The 19301-nt window shown below is 37.1% G+C and overlaps 1 long non-coding RNA gene across 1 annotated transcript in view; it reads right to left on the bottom strand.

Annotated features, from left to right (window-relative positions):
• LOC127013748 (uncharacterized) overlaps positions 1 to 4214 on the bottom strand; it is a 32438-nt gene extending 28224 nt beyond the window's left edge. Inside the window, exon 1 of the long non-coding RNA XR_007766114.1 lies at positions 4148 to 4214. This is a non-coding gene — a long non-coding RNA (uncharacterized LOC127013748). The remainder of the gene's footprint in view (positions 1 to 4147) is intronic.
• Between the last annotated feature and the right edge of the window lie 15087 nt (positions 4215 to 19301).

Genomic DNA, 19301 nt, shown 5'->3' on the forward strand with positions numbered 1-19301 from the left:
CTCAGTAAGAGGATATTCAGTTCACTACTATTGGCAGTTACAGGAAAGACATTGTAAGAAAGTGATTAAATTCAGATATGAGCTTCATTTTTTGCCACTGTAGTGTTCAAGTCAAAAGGAAGAACAGGAGAAGAGCATGTAATTCTTTTTTTTTTTGGTGGGATGCAACTAGCAGTAAAACTCACTGATTTTAAGATCAAACTAGCAATATGAATCCCCCCAAAGAAACAATATCCTGTTATATACACTCTTCATAAGGTATGCCTTTCATATTATATTTTGGAAACCCATTTATGAGTGCTATATACTATTTCTCATCATAAGTGATTCTCTATTGGAACAACTGCCAGTAAGAAGCTAGCAATAACATCTGTTTTTCAACTTCCAGAGTTGAAAAAAGTTTTCCTTGTGGTTTACCTTCAGATTTTTTTTCCCCCCAAATAATATTTTTTGGTAACTGTTCTATGCAGCTAAGGTACCACAAAGCTGTGTGCACAAAATCATGTTATCACACTGGCACGTGCATATAGAAAGGTATACATTACACACAGCTGTGGACACCTGGAATTTAAAGATACATAATTCAAAGATCTTCAATAGCATTTTTACTTGGTGGAGCAGCAAGAACATACAACAAGAACGATTTTTTTTTTTTTTTTTTTTTTACAGTTTGGAGGGGAGAAGGTTGAAATAGATGTACTGAGATTTATACTTTTGTCAAAATACACTAGTTATCTTCAGAACTACATTGACTTGCAGGTCTCTGTGCACTAAATTTGAATAATGTATGTAGTAAGAAATTCAACAATTTTAATTATCACTTAAACACTCATACACACTGCCCAAAGGTTGAATCCAATAATGAAAAAAGTTGATATAGTCAAAATGTTGTATACCTCATGATCACTAAAAGCAAAAAAAACAAACCCCAAAATATTCTATATTTACAATCCCAGGTTATAATAATAGTAATAATGAAGTGTTTTAAGTGATATCAGAAAGTCTGAATCCCGTGAATTCCATGTCTGAATAATCAGACATTTCTGTTCTTTGACAAATTCCAGCTTGATGTGAGTAAAGTTGATTTATTTCTGTCCTATGCATCAGCTTCAATAAGACATTAATATGTTAAATTATAACCCCACTCATCCTTCTACAAGCTCATTAATCAAGTTTTTTCCCCTTTCTTCAGTATCAATGAAACAGATTAATTTAGAAATCACTCTAAACTACATACCATGTCCTACCAAATGTCATGCTACACTTTGCCAAGATATTTCTCTTTCCCTACCATACATTTCTTATTAACTGGCAGTTTTATTGAGTAATTTTTCATGTTAGAAAATACTTTCCTGAAGAAAATAAACCAACCATACTAGGAATTCCTTTCTCAGATCTGTCACATTTCTTGTATTTACCTCATACTTGTGTATGCTTGCTTAGCACCTGTGCATGGGATTTCTTTGTCATCATCTTCTATTGTAAAAGTATCAACTTAAGTAAAAGCTAAGAGTGATAAAGTTTCCTTTCTGAGATATGGTGTCTTTCATGCAGCTGCACTGAAGCTTCAGTTTAACAATTAGCAAATAATTAGCTTGAACTTCACAGTTACAGAATGATTGTTAACTTACAAAGCTATTAATAAAAATAAGAGATACATACGCAGACATAAAACTCTGACTTTGAACATATCAACATCTGCCCATTGCTTTAGAACAAACATTTAGAAGAAGACAAAGCAAAATTATTATTTTTCAGACACAGATGCTATAAAAATTAATTACAAAATAGTTTAATATTAAAGTTAGGTGAGTAAAAACACCAAAGAACTGAAAATGCATATGGACCAAACTAAAAAAAAAAAAACAAAACACAACAAAAACATTGCAGCCATAGCAGTTGTTTTCTGAACACATTAAAAACCCTGTTCTCTTAAAGTGACTCCTATTGCCTGTATTTTCAGGCTTACAAATACAATTTTAAAAGTTCAAAAAACCAAAAGCTTGAGACAGAAGAAAGGTAAAATTATTGCTATGCATAAAACTCTGAGTCTATACTTTCACAACTTTGATCCCAATATTATAGAGCATCCTCAAAATCCACTGAATGTGGATCCTGCTTTCACTAGTGGAAATCAGATACCCCTCAACTTGCACCATAGTGTGCTTGTGACTGTTTCACACCTTCTGCGGAGCTTTTAGCATCTTGTTGGAATGGAAAACAGCTTCACTAGGAAAAACTATTCCTACCAATATATGTTACAGATCAGCTCATTCATATCTGAATCATTGCCTAATCAGTTCTCTGTATCTTATTAAACAGCAGAATAAAGAATGTAGTACACCTTTCCTTTGCATTTTGACTCCTTTCTTTTGTTATCCTAAGTTTATTGCAGCTAAGTCTATCATTATAGCATCTGACGCCACTAGAAATACTATTTTATTCATAATAAAGGTTTAAAATTTAGCTGCTTCTCCATCTAATGAGGGAGTTCACTTTTGACAGAGACAGTTGTGATTTACCAGCAATCTGAGGTAAATGAGAAAGTTGGAAAAGCAGGCAGCGGTCACAGCAGCAACAGTAATCACACGTCATAAAAATCTTCCTACTATACATTACTTCACACATTTTTTTTTCCAGAAAGATATCAGTGTTGCCATCACTATAGTCTTTCTTGAACTATTGTCATCCTGTTATGTTCCTCCCCTCCATACCTCCATTGTCTTAAAAAGAGAGAAGCAACCATCACGGTGCTACCCTGCTATGGAAGTTCTTAAAGGTTTTAAACAAGTTGGGATTGGGCAGGAAGCTGAAACCCGATTGTGTAAAGGCAGGTCCTTGAGAAAGTGTTCACTGCAACACTTGTCATTGACAAGTTCTTCACAAGAAACTACCTGAAGTTTTAGAATACGTCAAACAGTAAAATGGAAGATTTTTTTTTTTAATTGATGTTTTGATTAACCACCCAATGAGGAGATAAACAAAGTTTAGAAGTTAAATATATGAAAGGAGCCATTCTCCTGATTTTTTTTTTCTCCTCCATAACTTTTCACAGTGTTTATTCAGCCCAGGGAAAGACCCATAAGACCTGCTTCCCCAAGCCTGTTCAAGAGGTGAGAGATGTATTGCACAGAAACACCATAACTCTGTAAGAGTTTCCCAAAAGCCTCTTCTGCTCCCTCCCAACAGCCAAAGCCATCCCATGGCAGGTTTTCCTGAGATTGTTGCAACCAGGCAGAAAGATAACATTCATCTATTTTTTTTGCTTCTCCTCCCCGCCTTTCCTCCAAACCAGAAGACTCTCTCACAAGGAAAGGGAGCTCTCAGGAGCACACAGAAAAAAAAAAAAACACAAACAAACTAAAAACCACCCCAAATAAACAAACAAAAAAACCCAACAGAAGACAACTCCATAAGCCTCTATTCTACCTTCTGTGTGGGATGCACAGCATTTCTTTCATACACAGACAATCTAAAGCACTTCAGCTATTTATGTGTATAGTCACATACTTTAGTGAGTTAAAGACTCACTAAAAACAGATCTTCCCACCATTCTGCACTCCTTATCTATCACAATTAAAATACATTTGAAGTAAAAGTTTATTAGGATCAGAGGACAACGGAACAGATGCATTTATCACAAGGACAGAAACACACCAAAAGGGGCACCTTAAAAAAAGCTATCTGAAAGTCTCAAAATACCTTATAAGACATCAGACGAAACACCAATTCGTACTTAGAAAGAAAGTTATCTTTGTTTTTTCACTAGTTCATCAGACATATCTTATACATCTTACATTAAAACAGACATCCAATCCCACACCTCTCCTTTCGAGTGACAACACTCCCTGCTAGCCTGGCCAGCTCCCTGAAGACTACCTTATGTAAAAAAAAAAAAAAAAAAAAAAAAGAGAGGTGAAAATACTTTAGAACACCAAGTGATTTCATTTAATAACCACACATTCCACACCCCCATAGCAAAGCATCATCTTCTAAACAGAAAAGCAAAAGGGTAAAAAATCTCTCTAGATAAATTTGAAATACCCTTACAATGTCTGTGAGATCTACTCTATTTTAGATATTATAGTAACTTTCCCTCTTTTCCAACATCAAAACACAACCCACCAAAACAACACTCAACTCTTACCAGTCTTGCTCCTCAATACCATCTGTCAGAAGAGGAACCCACAGCTTCTCCTCTTTGAGCTCTTCATATACCTTTGAAAGCCTGAAATAACCACAAGCTTCAAAGTTTTCCAGATACTTCCCTAACCTCTCACATCTAACCATGTGCAGCTGCTTCCCCAGCTGAAGGCTGATTGGCCCCACTGCCAGTCAGGGAGTGCATTCTGGGTGCTACATCACATTTTCCTATCAGGATCAGCTCAATCCTAATGAATTAGACTGCAATCATCATTAATTAGAGTTCGCTCAAAACCTATTTTAAGCACTGCAACCATTTTTACTTGGGTATTTTTGTCATTCCCTTTATTTAAAATTCTAATGCTGCTGTTCAGAATGTTTTCTAGTATTGATGAACTGTAATTGTCCAGCCTTGAAATGTGCCCTTTGCATAGCTATAAATTGAGTGTACTCCAGAACAGGTTCAGAGGCTTCCCAGGCAGTAGTCAGCATTTAAAAAAAAAAAAAAAAAAAAAAAAAATCACTGTTATCCTGTAGTCAAAAACCATGCTTCATATTTGCTGTTTCCACTTATGCATATTTGTTTTATTTTTTGGCTTAAATCCAGACAGGTGACAGGTATGCTTACCAGAGGTATTTATAGTAGCTCTGGCAGCAGACTCTTCCCAGTGAGGCTGACAAGAAAAACAAAAGCATTTCAGGGGCAGTGGAGGCATTAATACTCAGGGCTCAGTTTCATGAGCTCCAAGAGCAAGCTTTCAAAAGCTTAAAAGACCTCCAGCAGGAGGACAACTAATAGCAAAAACAGTAGGAGACCCAACTATTACCTTCTGTTCTGGCCCAAAGGCTCTGAAGAGATTCACGGTTCATTGTTCCAGAGCAGGAAAAAAAGAAGTAGTGGAGATAAGGAAGAGCAAACTGGGAACTGCTTTCTTTGATGCTTCTCATCTCAGAGAAATAACGAAGACATGAAAAGCAAAATCCAATTATATATGGCTAGCATGTGATGATCACGGCACAATAAACTGAGCAGGGAAAACAAGAACAAAAACTCTGATGTGAACAATAAAAATGGCATGAATCAAATACAGCTTGTTTCTTTTTGTTTCATATAGAGACTGTTCCACAACTATTTATAAGAATGTATATAACACCTACAATGCACACTAGTACATCTAGAGATGAGATATACAGCTGGTTTAGACAGTAGTTCTTGCATATTTGTCTTGAGATACATTAAAAATGTGTACTTCGTTTATTTCATTAAATTTTGCTTCTTTACTGAATGTTCCCATTCAGAGAATGCAGCATAAGACTGCATGTTGCTGGAAAAAGTTCTCTAAATGGATCAAAGTAAAACTGGCCCTTGGATTAATAAGTTATTCAAAATTTGGCCACTTTTCAATTACTAACAAAAAGAAAAGTCGCCCTGATTTTTGGAAATATGTATATTACTAAAGAATTTCACTGAAGAGCTTTGGACCAATGGTAATCAAGTGGTGGATGATTCCTGAACTGTTTTAATCAAATTTTGGCTATTTTTTATTTATTATGTAGTTTTTCTTGTAAATCGCATAACACTGTTTCTGTTCCCTGAGGAGAAATGTTTTAAATGTGAGATTAAGGGCTAACAAATGGACAATAGAAAAAATATACACCAAAGGTTTCTTATCTCTCTTTTCCACTTATAAGTACATTTTCACATCATGTAAATTCACTTTAGAGCATATGAGATTTGAATCCATTGTTTATTTGCAGTAACCATTCAGCACTTTTTGCTATTCTATTTTTTTGTAAACATACATTGCCAAACATGTATGGTGCTTGCTATTTTTAAATCTACCAGACCATTTTCCCAGAAAGCCCTCAGGTCTGAGCTTTCAGGTTTTTTTATTTCTCACCAATATTGTTATTTTCTGCAAACAATTGAAATTATATGGAATGGGACACATTCTTCTACTTTGCAGCACAATTTTGAAAATCTTGAGTGACATGAGCTATCATTCAGCTACAGGACCAACTTTTTTTTCATAGTGATAAGGGACAGATTGTAAAGGCATTCAAACAGCTAAGCTTGAAAATAGGATGCTTGTGAGATTTTTCAAATGCATCTAGGTTTATAAGTTTTTGGAAGTTACTTAGAAAACTCCATTTTTGCCTATTCCTGTTTTCATGCATGACTTTGAGCACATTATTCTGTGTCTCACATTCCCCCTCTCTAAAGTGGATACAATAATATAATAGTCCCATCTCGACTGGTAATGTCAGGACGAAATCATTCATTGTGAAGTCGTCAGGGGCTACTTCATTGGGCATATCTGCTGTTGTGGAATGAGTGAGTCTGAGCACCATGCACAGAACAATAATTTTACCATTTAATTGCATAAAATACTAATGGGAAAACCAGAAAATTGAAGAGATGTGTTCACAGTACATCTTTGTGTCCTTGTCATATATGAATAGTACATTTCTATGCATTCCTTCCTGACGATGTTGCAGGAAGTCAAATGTATTTTAGGTTTACATGTTTCAAAATATTAACTTTGTTCTCATTTAAGAAGAGATAGTTGCATGTAAAGAACAAACTTCACTTAGTTTAGTGAAATAGCACAGTTGATCTAGCCCAATGACAAGCTTATATTTTTTTCCCTTGAATGACAATAGCTCTTGCTTTCTGTTATAAAATGCCAGAAGTTTTCAGTCATGAACACACTGTTTCTAGGGGACCAATGTGTAACACTGTCGTGGTTTAACCCCAGCTGGCAACTAAGCACCACACAGCCACTTGCTCACTACCCCCCGGTGGGATGGGGGAGGGAATTGGAAGAGTAGAAGTGAGACAACTTGTGAGTTGAAAGACAGTTTAATAGGTAAAGCAAAAGCTGTGCACACAAGCAAAGCAAAACAAGTAATTCATTCACCACTTCCCATCGGCAGGCAGGTGTTCAGCCATCTCCAGGAAAGCAGGGCTCCATCACACATAGCAGTTACTTGGGAAGACAAACGCCATCACTCCAAACGTCCCCCCTTCCTTCTTCTTCCCCCAGCTTTATAGGCTGAGCATGATGTCATATGGTATGGACTATCCCTTTGGTCAGTTGGGGTCAGCTGTCCCAGCTGTGTCCCCTCCCAACTTCTTGTGCACCCCCAGCCTACTCGCTGGTGGGGTGGTATGAGAAGCAGAAAAGGCCTTGACTCTGTGTAAGCACTTCTCAGCAGTAACGAAAACATCCCTGCATTATCAACGCTGTTTCCAGCACAAAACCAAAACATAGCCCATGCTAGCTACTATGAAGAAAATTAACTCTATCCCAGCCAAAACCAGCACAAACAGTTCAATCCATTTTCACACCATTGAGGTATGCATCAGAAGAAAACCTGTAATGAAACCTAGTAGTTCTCACTTCTGCAGAAATAAGTGTGTCTGTGATCACATGTGTATACTAATCTATAAGCACAGTGAACATCTTCAGTTACTTGTCATTTTTATCTACATGGGTGACAAAGAACTGGCACTACAATGCTGTATTTAAAGTCAAGGTGGCATGAACAGCTTTTTTACTTCCTCTTATCTCAAGATATCTTTTGAGATTGACTAGTTTTGAACCAGTTGCAAAAGAAATAACCAGTTGGCTTACAGAAACATAAAAAGGTCAACAAACACTTTTTTATCCCCCTCTGTGTGTTCTGCAGCTCAGACCTGTCATTCCCTACAAAGAACTTATTCCTGCAGCTGTTTTGCAAAAATGTTAAAAAAAAAAACCAAACACAAAAGAAAGCATTAAAATGTAATGTAGGTAGTGGAAATATCAGTCCAAAGAACAGAAGGATTTGCTTAGAGTAGTTATAACACATATGAAACTACAATCCCCCAAACTGTTATTGATTAAAAATGACCAGCACAAAGGCAATAAAATCCATAAAATCATAGTATATTCCTCAGTAAGGGTAGCAATATATGTCATAAAATAGGCTGTAGCATGTTTATCAGAGTTTTGACACTGCATTTATTAAAATAATGAATGCTAATTGCATAAGGATTTTGAGAATCTAAGCCTTGCTCCTGAAAACTGAAAACAGCCCAAATTTTCAAAATAAAGCTAAGTAAAAATCTTCCTCTCATTTTAGCACACAGCACAAACAAATCTCAGTGAATTTGTACTTTCAGATATTTCCAAAGGTAGACTTTTCTGAAGGATTCACTTGCATAATCTGTCTCAAAAAAATATGTTTCATACTTGCATGACCTGATGGGAATGAACTGCATGAACAAAGCCTGGTTCCTGTGAAAGTTTTGTGAGAAAGCTTGCCACCCTCAGGCCACAGAGCCACCACTGCACTAGGACCTGGCTGCTGTGGGAGATCCTGGACCCCAAGATCAGCAGGGCACGTTTAAGAGTATGAGCAGAAATACTTGAAATACTCTGAGAAAAGTCTGCTTAAAATTTTCTTTCATCAGAAGCCTACTTGTTTCACCGGCTGCTACTTCTCCTTTATCTCCAGTAACACAGTATATGCCTTTCGAAGATCAGAGTAGAAGAGATCCTGAGCAGAAATAAAGCGGGTTCAGTAGTGAGGCTGTAGTCTTGTATATGACCATTGACTCATACCCATTTTTTTTCTGAGCGTGTGCTTCCAAATTACTTAATCATCCCACCATAAGGCTGATTCCTAGATGCTTTTGTCCTGACTATGGTAATAATGCTCAGATGGCAAGTCTTTCAAAAAACAGCCCGATCCTCATTGCATAGTAAATGCTTTTTCCTATATCCATTATTTTAGAAGTAAACTCATCAGACAAAATACATGATTCTTAGTTAAATCAAGTCTCCATTTTCATCCTAAAGCTACTAGTAAGTATAACTAAAGAATAATATTCAATTGCACTGGACTAAGTGGAAAATCACAACATATAATTGATATGTTGATAACAGTTGTCTGAGTCCTGTCAAACCAGCCTGCGTTTCAGACATTTGCATCTTGTTCAGAGAAACAGGAAAGATACTGATTGCATTTAAGCTTACATTCAAACTTTGTTATTGCCCCAGACTAATAGCCTTGTTAGGCTCTTTGTTTGAAAGCTTTATTATTTTCAAAGAAAATACCGCGGGCAAAGAAAGTTATTTGTTAAACAGAGAAAGGTAATTGGAAGCTTACTTTGCCCTGTCATTGTAAAACCCTGGTTCTCCTTCGAAAAGAACAGAAACACATATTTTTAAATTAAAATGAAGAAGATAACTATTTGTAACTAAATAATTGAAATAGTATTTGTATGTAATCATATCCATTTTTGTGCTGCAAAGTATGTAATTTTGTGTTAAACTGAAAGTTCATTTCAAGAAATAATTTTTAATAGCATCCCTCCACTAGAAAGAGCATTTGGCAGGTATTTAATCTCATTTAACTTTGATAAAATAAAGTATAGGGTTTCTTATACTGATAAAAGTTTAAAGTTAAAATGACAATAATTCAGTTTTGATAGATAAAGAGCTGGTACCAATAATTCATATTATCCTTTTAAGAAATTGATTTGTTTGAAAATGGATGTAAATGTTAGGTATACTAATAATATTGAGAGATGGAGAGAATTAAAACAATTTCTTTACTGAGATTCTGCTTTCATTTGCATTCTTGATCTAAACCAAGAATAACCCTCGTAAAGTGAATTAAAATATTCTTCTTGACAGGAAAATAATGAAGAACAAGGATTTCACGATTTTCCTTATCCTACACAAGAAGTGGGCACTAGTTTTGGGGCTCAGTTTTGAAAAGAGCTGAAAATTCTTCCCACCGTTCAACAAGGTGCGTAGTTGTGGTAGGCATGGACATACGGCTAACATTTTCAGTGGGATGTCTGGTACCCAGCGTGGCCAGAAGCCCTCAGGCTGACCTTTACCAGAGCACTCAGCATGCTGGATCCATGGACTGCAGGGCTGGGGAGTCACACGTTCCCTCTGATGCCACTTGTGGCTTCTCCATCACCACCACACAGCTGCTGGGAAAGCACTGCGGGACTGACCACGTCGTCAGTCTCAGCGCTGGATTCAGCATGCTTTTTCTAACATCTCGAAGCAATGCTGGACTTACAAGGAGAAAATGGCATAAGACCAGGAGGAAAAAAAAGGCTAATGTGATTGAACTGATGTCGTGGTTTAACCCCAGCCGGCAGCTAAGCACCACGCAGCTGCTTGCTCACTCCCCCCCACCCCTGGGATGGGGGAGAGAATCAGAAAAAAAACCTCGTGAGTTGAGATAAAGACAATTTAATAGGACAGAAAGGAATGAAAAATAATGATAATGATAATAATAATATGACAATAGTAATACTAAAAGAATTAGACTGTACAAAGCAGGTGGTGCACAATGCAATTGCTCACCACTCGCTGACCGATGCCCAGTTAGTTCCTGAGCAGCGATCCGCCCCTCCCAGCCAGCTCCCCCAGTTTATATACTCGGCATGATGTCATATGGTATGGAATAGCTCTTTGGCCAGTTTGGGTCAGCTGTCCTGGCTGTGTCCCCTCCCAGCTTCTTGTGCCCCCTCCAGCCTTCTTGCTGGCTGGGCATGAGAAGCTGAAAAATCCTTGACTTAGTATAAACACTACTTAGCAATAACTAAAAACATCAGTGTGTTATCAACATTATTTTCCTACTAAATCCAAAACACAGCACTATACCAGCTACTAGGAAGAAAATTAACTCTGTCCTAGCTGAAACCAGGACAACTGACCAAAATTTGTAGAGAGCTTCTGGCCAATGATCACGGTGACACTTCAAGCATTTCTTATTCTGTAAAGGGTAGTTCTCCACTGCCTTGCCTTAGAGTCTTCTTTAAGCTCCTCACAGAGATGAAATGAAGTTTGTTTGTCAAATCCCTATGTACGAAAACCTGCTCCTATATTAGACCTAAAAGCGAGAGTGTGCTAAGCTCTCTAAATCCTGTTAGAAAGATAAACCCCTAAATCTTCTCCACTGTCTCTAGCGTCAAGCAACAGCATTTGCTATTCTCTTTGTGCTGTTACTTTCAAGCCTTGACTTGAATAAGTTAAATCTACCTAATAAATACTTTTTTATGTGTCCATTTCATCTGAAAATGCACTCTTTCCTAACTCTGGCATCCTCAATGAAAATTCATAAATACTGCTATGTATTAGTACCTCTTAATTAATTTTTCTTTAATGTGGAAATCCACTTGTGTTTTTCTCTATGTGGAGCATGTTCTCTATCAAAATCTGAAGCTAACACTTATCTCAGCGTATTTCTTATATACACCTATGTAAGTATATATTTATATACTTTAATACTATATATAAGTATATACTTATGTTAGTATATACTTATGTATACTTATATCTATATACTAATATCTATACTTAATATATATTTCTTATATATTAATTTCCCATTTCATACGTATCACTGGCACACTCTTTGGAGATTTTAGCCTAGAATGGCCATATAAACTGAACTACAAATCAACAGCTGGACCTATTAAACAGTGGGAAGTAAAAGGGCAAATACCTGGTTATTAAAGCACCTGATCTTCTGTTGTGTTGATCTAAACTGACTTGTGTTGAAAATATAGTCAAAAGTGCACAAACAGACACACCAGATTTCTGCGCAGCACTAAGAGCACTTGTGCACACCATCACAACTTGTGCACTATCAGCTCATTTGAAATCTTTGCTATCTTCATACGAGAACCACCAGACTAAACCCATGTTTTCACTGCAGTGTAGGTATGTACTTCTGGGAGCAAGGGTTTTTTCCTTTCTTGTTATGCTTGAAGAACAAGCCAGACTAGTTCACAGATGGGATTTCTAGATATGGTGACACAGAAGCATATTGGCTGAGTTCACACTGAACTAGAACCATCTGACCTGGGTGTTTCTGTGGCAAGTGGATTTTCTACCCACTCTACAGTCTCTGCTAAGAAATCTAACCAGCATTTTCTACAACGTGAGAAAAGGACCAAGAGATCTACAAGGAAAAACAATCTGCAGAAAAAATTGTATCAATAAAAAACTGTAGCAAGGTTTACGAGGAGAAACTGTGTTGTGAACTTTTATATCCTTATAGTGCTACAACACTATTACTACTTTAAACTGTACCATTTTTCAAACTGCTATAAGGAAGGAAAGGTATGAGAACTGCAGAATAAGATTTTCTTTTTCCTTGTGGCAGAACCAGCGTTCTTGTGGTCACATAGTAATGTCACTTGGAGGAACAGTAGCAGTATACTAATAAAAAAGTTTAACAGGGATTATTTCAGTATGGGCGTTCACTATTGATATAACTGTCATCCAGCGCCAATTTTCTCCCTACCTTTCCTCACCAAAAGGGGATTGTTTTTAAAGGCATGTTATTGATTCATAAGCAATATAAACATGATTTTGCCCGTAACTACATGTTGAATCCTTGTGAAAAGTAAAGGATACATTATTCTAATATAAAAATATTGTCAGATAGACTAATTTTGCCACAACCTCATAGATTCCTGAACATTTTAAAAATTACAGGTGATGCTTTTGTTTAAGTAACATTTTCATGCTTTAAATGACTTGGTTTGAAATAGATAGTTCTGCTTTAGCTTAAAAGTATTTTGCAGACTTAATTCAATTCAGCAGCCAGAAACAGACAAACAACAATTTAAAACTTGACCAGGAGTAAATCCTCCAGACTAGGGGTTGAGAATTTCAGCCCTGTGGGTCTGCCAATGTTTATAAATTATCAGAAGCCATTTTTAAGTTCCAGGCCAGTTTACAAATTGTGAGCTCTGTCTCCTTTAGAACTCCCAGTTCCTGTGTTGTTATTAATCACCATTAACAGTGCTTTGCCAGAATCTAAATTTCATTATATAGCAGTACCATGATGTCTGAATGATCATAAACTTTGCATTGTGCTGTTTTCAAGGAAGGGTAATTATACACTAAGATATTGTTCATTATTAAAACCTCTTTCTGTTTTTTTTTTCATTCTCCCATCGCTAAACAATAAGATTTTGAAGACAAAGGCACAAGAAAATTTTATTAATTTTCCCAACTTGCAGCTACTCCTAACTGCTAGTGATGGAAATAATGTTCCATTCAAAATAAATTTAAAGGAGAAATAAAAAAATTCACATTATTTCAGACTAAAGGTAAAGTAACAACCTCAATTCTCTCTACATTATGACTGTTATGTTACAAGATGAGATTTAAAACCTACTTTTCAAAGTGTTTGAAAGACTGGTCTCGTAGGGCAAAAAAGAAAAAAGCCATGATTTTAAACCATATGTTTGGATTAAGCAGCAAACTTTAAAATAAAAATAATACAAGTATTGCGAGAATTTGAAGTCGAACTGCTTAGACAGTAGGCTAATACTGGCATTATAAATCATGTAGACAGACTTGAAGGTTTGGCCATTTTTTCTAGATATGAAATCCGATATTTTCAGAAAAGACTACTGACTCTTGGATTTCCTATCTGAGTTCTCATCTGGGAGCGTGATGTTTAAATAAGCATCATCATCCCTTCCTGAAAAACATCTCTTTAAGCCTGCCACAAACTGACACTATCATTAATCACTTCTGAGCATTTTAGTTAGGAAATACTACAACCTTTTAAGAACCAGAGTTTTGTTAGCAATGTAGCTCTGCTTAGATTGACAATTGTTGATTGTTGATGGACTAAACATGATTAAAAAGAACGACATGGCTTTCAAAATCCAAACAACTAACAGAATCATTATGAAAGATCTCCTGAAATATAATTGTTTCAGGTAAGTATTTAAAAATAAAAAACCTATATCTAGCAATTGCTGAAAAAGGAGACTATGACCCAACTGTCTCTGAGACTAGATTTTAAGAACTATACTAAAATTGATGTCATATGCATGGACCATGCACATAAAATAGTTTCTAGAATTTTGGAAGCTTCCAGATTAATAATGCTGTACCAGTGGTCTATGGGTAGCAATATAAATTCTCACTGAAGACCATTCAGTCCTGTAATTGTTCATAAAAGTGAAAGTAATGAAGATAACAAACAATAGTAAAAGACAAGATGTATTTATTGGCTAATATCTGCCCATCTAAGACTGAAGCTGTCTTTGGTTACAATGGCCTGAATAGCGACTAGATTTGGAGCTGAAGCCACTGTTGCAAAACTCTACACTAAAGTGCATCCTGGAAGATGTCAGTTTCCAATGGATGCATATTTTTTTATTTTTTTAATGAGGCTGTAAAAAATGAAATTTGCTTAAATATGTGAAGTTGAGCTCATTAATATCCTGAAGGAGGTGTATGCTTATAATTTGGAGGTATTGCTGATGCTGTGAAGAATGAGATAATACTACAAGAATAATTAGACCCTGCTTTCTAGCAGAAAAAGAAATACATTTCTTAGTACAAAATTTCAAAGTCATGGACTAATGGAATAATAATGAGGAGTTCTACTATATAGAAATACATAATTAGTTGAAGCTGATAGAAAACGAGAGAGATCTGGGCATATTTTTTTAGTCATAGGATCATTATAAGCAACAACGTAGGAAAAAAAAGGGAAAAGTGATGCTAAGATCTGTCAGACAAAGTATCTGCAGTAGAGAAACCCAATAGATAAGTACACAAGACACAAAGAACATCTCAATTAGTATATTACATGTGGTTCTGATTATCTGTGTTCAAAACCAGATTAACTTGCAAGGGTAGTAATTGGCTGCTAGGATGATCAGGGAAGGAGCATCTGTTTTAGGAAAAAATTAAAAATCTTATCTAGTTCAGCACAAAAATGACTGAGAAAGATATTGAGTCTCTTTTTGTGTGTTTTTTGGTGTAACAAGAAGGCGGGCAGGGCAGGAATCATGTAACTATTTAAATGTGATAGGATGTGTTTTAAGAGCCTAGTCTGTCTAGGTTCTTTTAGATATTCCATATGTGAAGAGTATAATGTTTAATACCAAATTTACTTATTTGAAGTTATCTGATATTACATGGGATTTTGATTGAGCAGAATGATACACTGATGTACTTAAATCACAATATGAGTCCAAATCACACTTAGCAGAGTATAGCAGTGCCTTTATTGGTAACACAGATTTCGACAGAAAATAAGAACAAGATTTTTTAACCTATGAGTGAGTGGTGTGCTAAAAAGATCATCTGAACGAAATAGTAAAAGGAAAGAGCTTAAATTATTTCAAGAAGCAGTTTGCCTATTAGGGAAGGAATTTTGTAATAAGACAGGAGTCATATCAATTGTGGAATATTAAGTCTGGGAGAAGAGTATCTAGAAGGACAATTTACTGTAATCTCCAAGGGGTCGCAGAAAAATTCATTTCTGTTTCCTGATTGTTTATTTGCACCATAATTTTACTGCAACAACTCTGTGCATTAGGATTCTAGCTGATCAGCTGCAGAAGACAAGGGCTCCCCAACCAGCTATGTGGGGTTTGTGCGGCGGGGTTTGTATAGCAGGGCAGGGGCTACAGGGCGGGCTCCTCTGAGAAGCTGCCAGAAGCTTCCCGGGCTCCAAGTCGGACCCGCTGCTGGCCAAGGCTGAGCCCACCAGCAGTGGTAGCACCTCTGTGAGAACATATTTAAGGAGGGGAAAAAGACCCACTGAAAAACCTGCAGTGGAGAGAGGAGTGGGATGTGAGAGAAACAACCATGCAGACACCGAGGTCAGTGAGGAAGGAGAGGGAGGAGGTGCACCAGAGCAGAGATTCCCCTGCAGCCTGTGGTGAGATGGCAGGCTGTCCCCCTGCAGCCCATGGAGGTTAACGGCAGAGCAGAGATTCCCCTGCAGCCCATGGAGGACCCCACGGTGGAGCAGGTGGCTGGGCCTGGAGAAGGCCGTGACTCTGTGGTGGAGCCCACACTGGAGCAGTTTGTGGAGGACTGCAGCCTGTGGAAAGGACTCATGTTGGAGAAGCTCATGGAGGGCTGACCCCCGTGGGAGGGACCCCACGCTGGAGCAGGGGAAGAGTGTGAGGAGTCCTCCCCCTGAGGAGGAATGAGCGGCAGAAACAACGTGTGATGAACTGACCGCAGTCCCCATTCCTGTCCCCCTGTGCTGCTGGTGGGGGAGGAGGTAGAGGAATCAGGAGCAAAGCTGAGCCCAGGAAGAAGGGAGGGGTGGGGGGAAGGTGTGTTTTTAAGATATGGTTCTATTTCTCATCATTCTACTCTGATTTGATTGGTAACAAATTAAATTGATTTCTTTTTCCCCAAAATTGAGTCTGTTTTGCCTGTGACCATAAGCGGTGAGTGATCCCTCCCTGTCCTTGTCTTGACCCATGAGCCTTTCCTTATATTTTCTCCTCCCCATCCAGTCCAGGGGGGAGGAGTGAGCGAGTGGCTGCGTGGTGCTTTGTTGCCGGCTGGGCCTAAACCACGACACCGCCACATAAGCTAGGAGTTTGTTTTTCTCTGTTGTTATTTTTTGCTTATCTGTTTGATTTGTAACTGTAGTTCTGGAGTCTGTAACTCTCAGATCTGGAGTTTGCTACTTGTGTAAATGTATTCTGCAGTCTTCAGTGAAGTTGGTGCACGTGAATTAACTGTTCCACAGGCTGTTGGGACTACGGGTCTAGCTGCCTGCAGCTGTGAACTAGGGGCCCTACGAACCCTGCCTAAAAATCCTTTGGAATATTAGAACAATATCCCAGTAGAGGTGAATGTTTCTTATTTATTGAAACATTAAATTTTATGCAGAATAAATATTGGTAGGCCTGTTTATATTATTTAAGATAATACATACAGAAATAGAAGGTTTTCCTGTCAATATACTGGAAAGAATTTTAGCTGCCTTTTATCTGTTTACCTTAGTAATTGAATTTGCACTCAAGACAATGGCTCACAAAGATGATAAAAGCAATTGAAAAAGATAATTGTGTGTGTCTAGATGGGAGGAAAGGAGGGAATTTTCCCACCAAATATTTGCATGTGGCTGATGACACAAAGTCACAGAAGAGGGGGGTAGGAGAGAGTGCAAGTCAGCTTGCTGTGCTATCTTTAGGATCCTGATTCCACCTAGTCATTCTTTCTGATCTATATTCATGGGTTTTTCAGAGACCTAGCAGTTACATGTCAGAATGACGGGTCTCAACCTTGTTTCAGGATAAAGCGTCAATCTGCTTGTGAGCACTGTAGCCTGACCTGACAGAGTTCCAGCAATTCTGCAGGCCCTGTGATTCCTGTGCAGAGGGTAATTCTGAGCTTGGAGCGCAGTGATGAACAAGATATTCTATCAAAGTTGCTTCTCAGATTGCAAGCAAGAGCTATCCCAGGAGTATCTGTTGAAAGTGTTGCCAATCTATGTTTTTCTAAATGTTAACAGCACTTTTGCAACTGATTTTATTTATTTTTTCTTTCTCTGCTGCCTAGTATATAATCTCTTGCCATTTATTCTATTTGCTTTTCTGAAGGCAACAACATAAGACAGGGCAGGTGTATTCTTCTCCCCAGGATGAACCTAAAAATACCTTTTCTTCTGTATAATATAAAGATTGCTTTCTGGTAGCCAGGACTTAAACATTTTGCTGTTTGTGTGTCAGGGTGGGAGAAGTAGACAAGAGCTAGCTGCATATTTCATGTTTCATCCCTCCTACGGTACTGGGATTGCACATCATTAACTCCAGACTTACTCCATCACTCTGTGCAGTGAAATTCACTGAGACTAAAACTAAATGCAAGAATTCAAGACCCTGAATTTTTATTACCCATGTAATTCTGAGAATGTCCCATTCTTCCAAAGTACACCGAGTGCTGATTCAAAAAGAAAATAAATTATTCTAAAGAGTAAGAGAACATTATACAGAAAATATCTGTGTCAGTGCAGGATATGCAGCACAGTTCTTAGTATTACTCTTAGTATTTATAGCACAACATCTCAGAGGACAGAAATTGAGGGATGGTTTTAAAGGAAGGACTTCTAAAAACTATGAGATATTCATCGAATACTGTATTACTGAAGCAACACAATTTCAAATAAAATTTAATGTAATAAAGCACAAAGTTAGTGATGTTGTATAAAATAATTGCACAGAATATATACACTTAACCAAAGGACGTGATATTAAGCTGACAATACATAAAGAAAACCTGGCAACAAAATCCTGCTCCAGGAAAATGAATGCAAATTAACGTTATCAGCTTAACTTCATTTATTAATCAAACAAAAATACATTTTATTTTATAATACTCATTTTTTTAGAGATACAACATGTTTTTTCAATGTCAATGACAACATTGAGATTCAATATAGATGTATGTGACATATTGTATGCATTCTAACCTAATTTGTTGGCAAATATTTAACTCTAAAATATTGACTACTGTATGGTAAATTCAAAGTAAAATATAATATCCAAATGCCAAATATATCTTTTCTAGGCAGAAGATTTGTTTTCAGTTCTCACATAAACTAACTTACCTCAGGTTTCTCTCAAGCACTATTGTGACTTCTCTGGGAGTGTCAAAACCGCATTTTATTTCACCCTTATTTAATTGAGATGGTCAGAAGAAAATTTTATATATATGCCTGTACAGCACTACTGGGATCACCTGCCTATATTGCTTTTTCACTATTGCCTCAGGACAAGCAGTAGTTAAAAGTGGAGAAGAACTGTGAGGATGTGGCTAAAAGCACTATAGACATTTTGTAGAAAACTCAATTGCTTTCAGAAAAACCTTTTCCATGTTGAAACCCTTGGGTATCTTCATGCAAAACTGTTAAGTGACAAAGATGAAACTCTTCAGGTAGTTAGGTACTGTTAATTGAAGCCGCCATTAACTACAACAGGGAAATGATTCAACCATTAAAGAGGGATCCAATAATTTGAAGACATCTTTCAGAGGTGACGCTGTCAGGTAATTTACAATCAAGTCTGAATAATTTCATTTTACGTCTTCTCTAGTTGTGTCATCTGCTGGAAACTCTGCTGCAGTATTTTAACATTGGAACTCCAATTATGATTCCTATGACATCCTTAAAGTTTCTCAGATAAATGTTTACATGAGAAACCTTAATGTCAAGTAAAGCAAAACAAAACAAACAAACTGAAAATCCAACCACAAATGTTAAAGCTTTCTAGAATGTGGAGCTTCAGGAAAAAATTTTAGAAGGTGAACTGTCTTCACTCTAATGGCTCAGAGAACAAACTGCAAATAAGGAAG

Source organism: Gymnogyps californianus, chromosome 2 (assembly GCF_018139145.2).
Source record: "Gymnogyps californianus isolate 813 chromosome 2, ASM1813914v2, whole genome shotgun sequence".
Taxonomy (NCBI): Eukaryota; Metazoa; Chordata; class Aves; order Accipitriformes; family Cathartidae; genus Gymnogyps; species Gymnogyps californianus.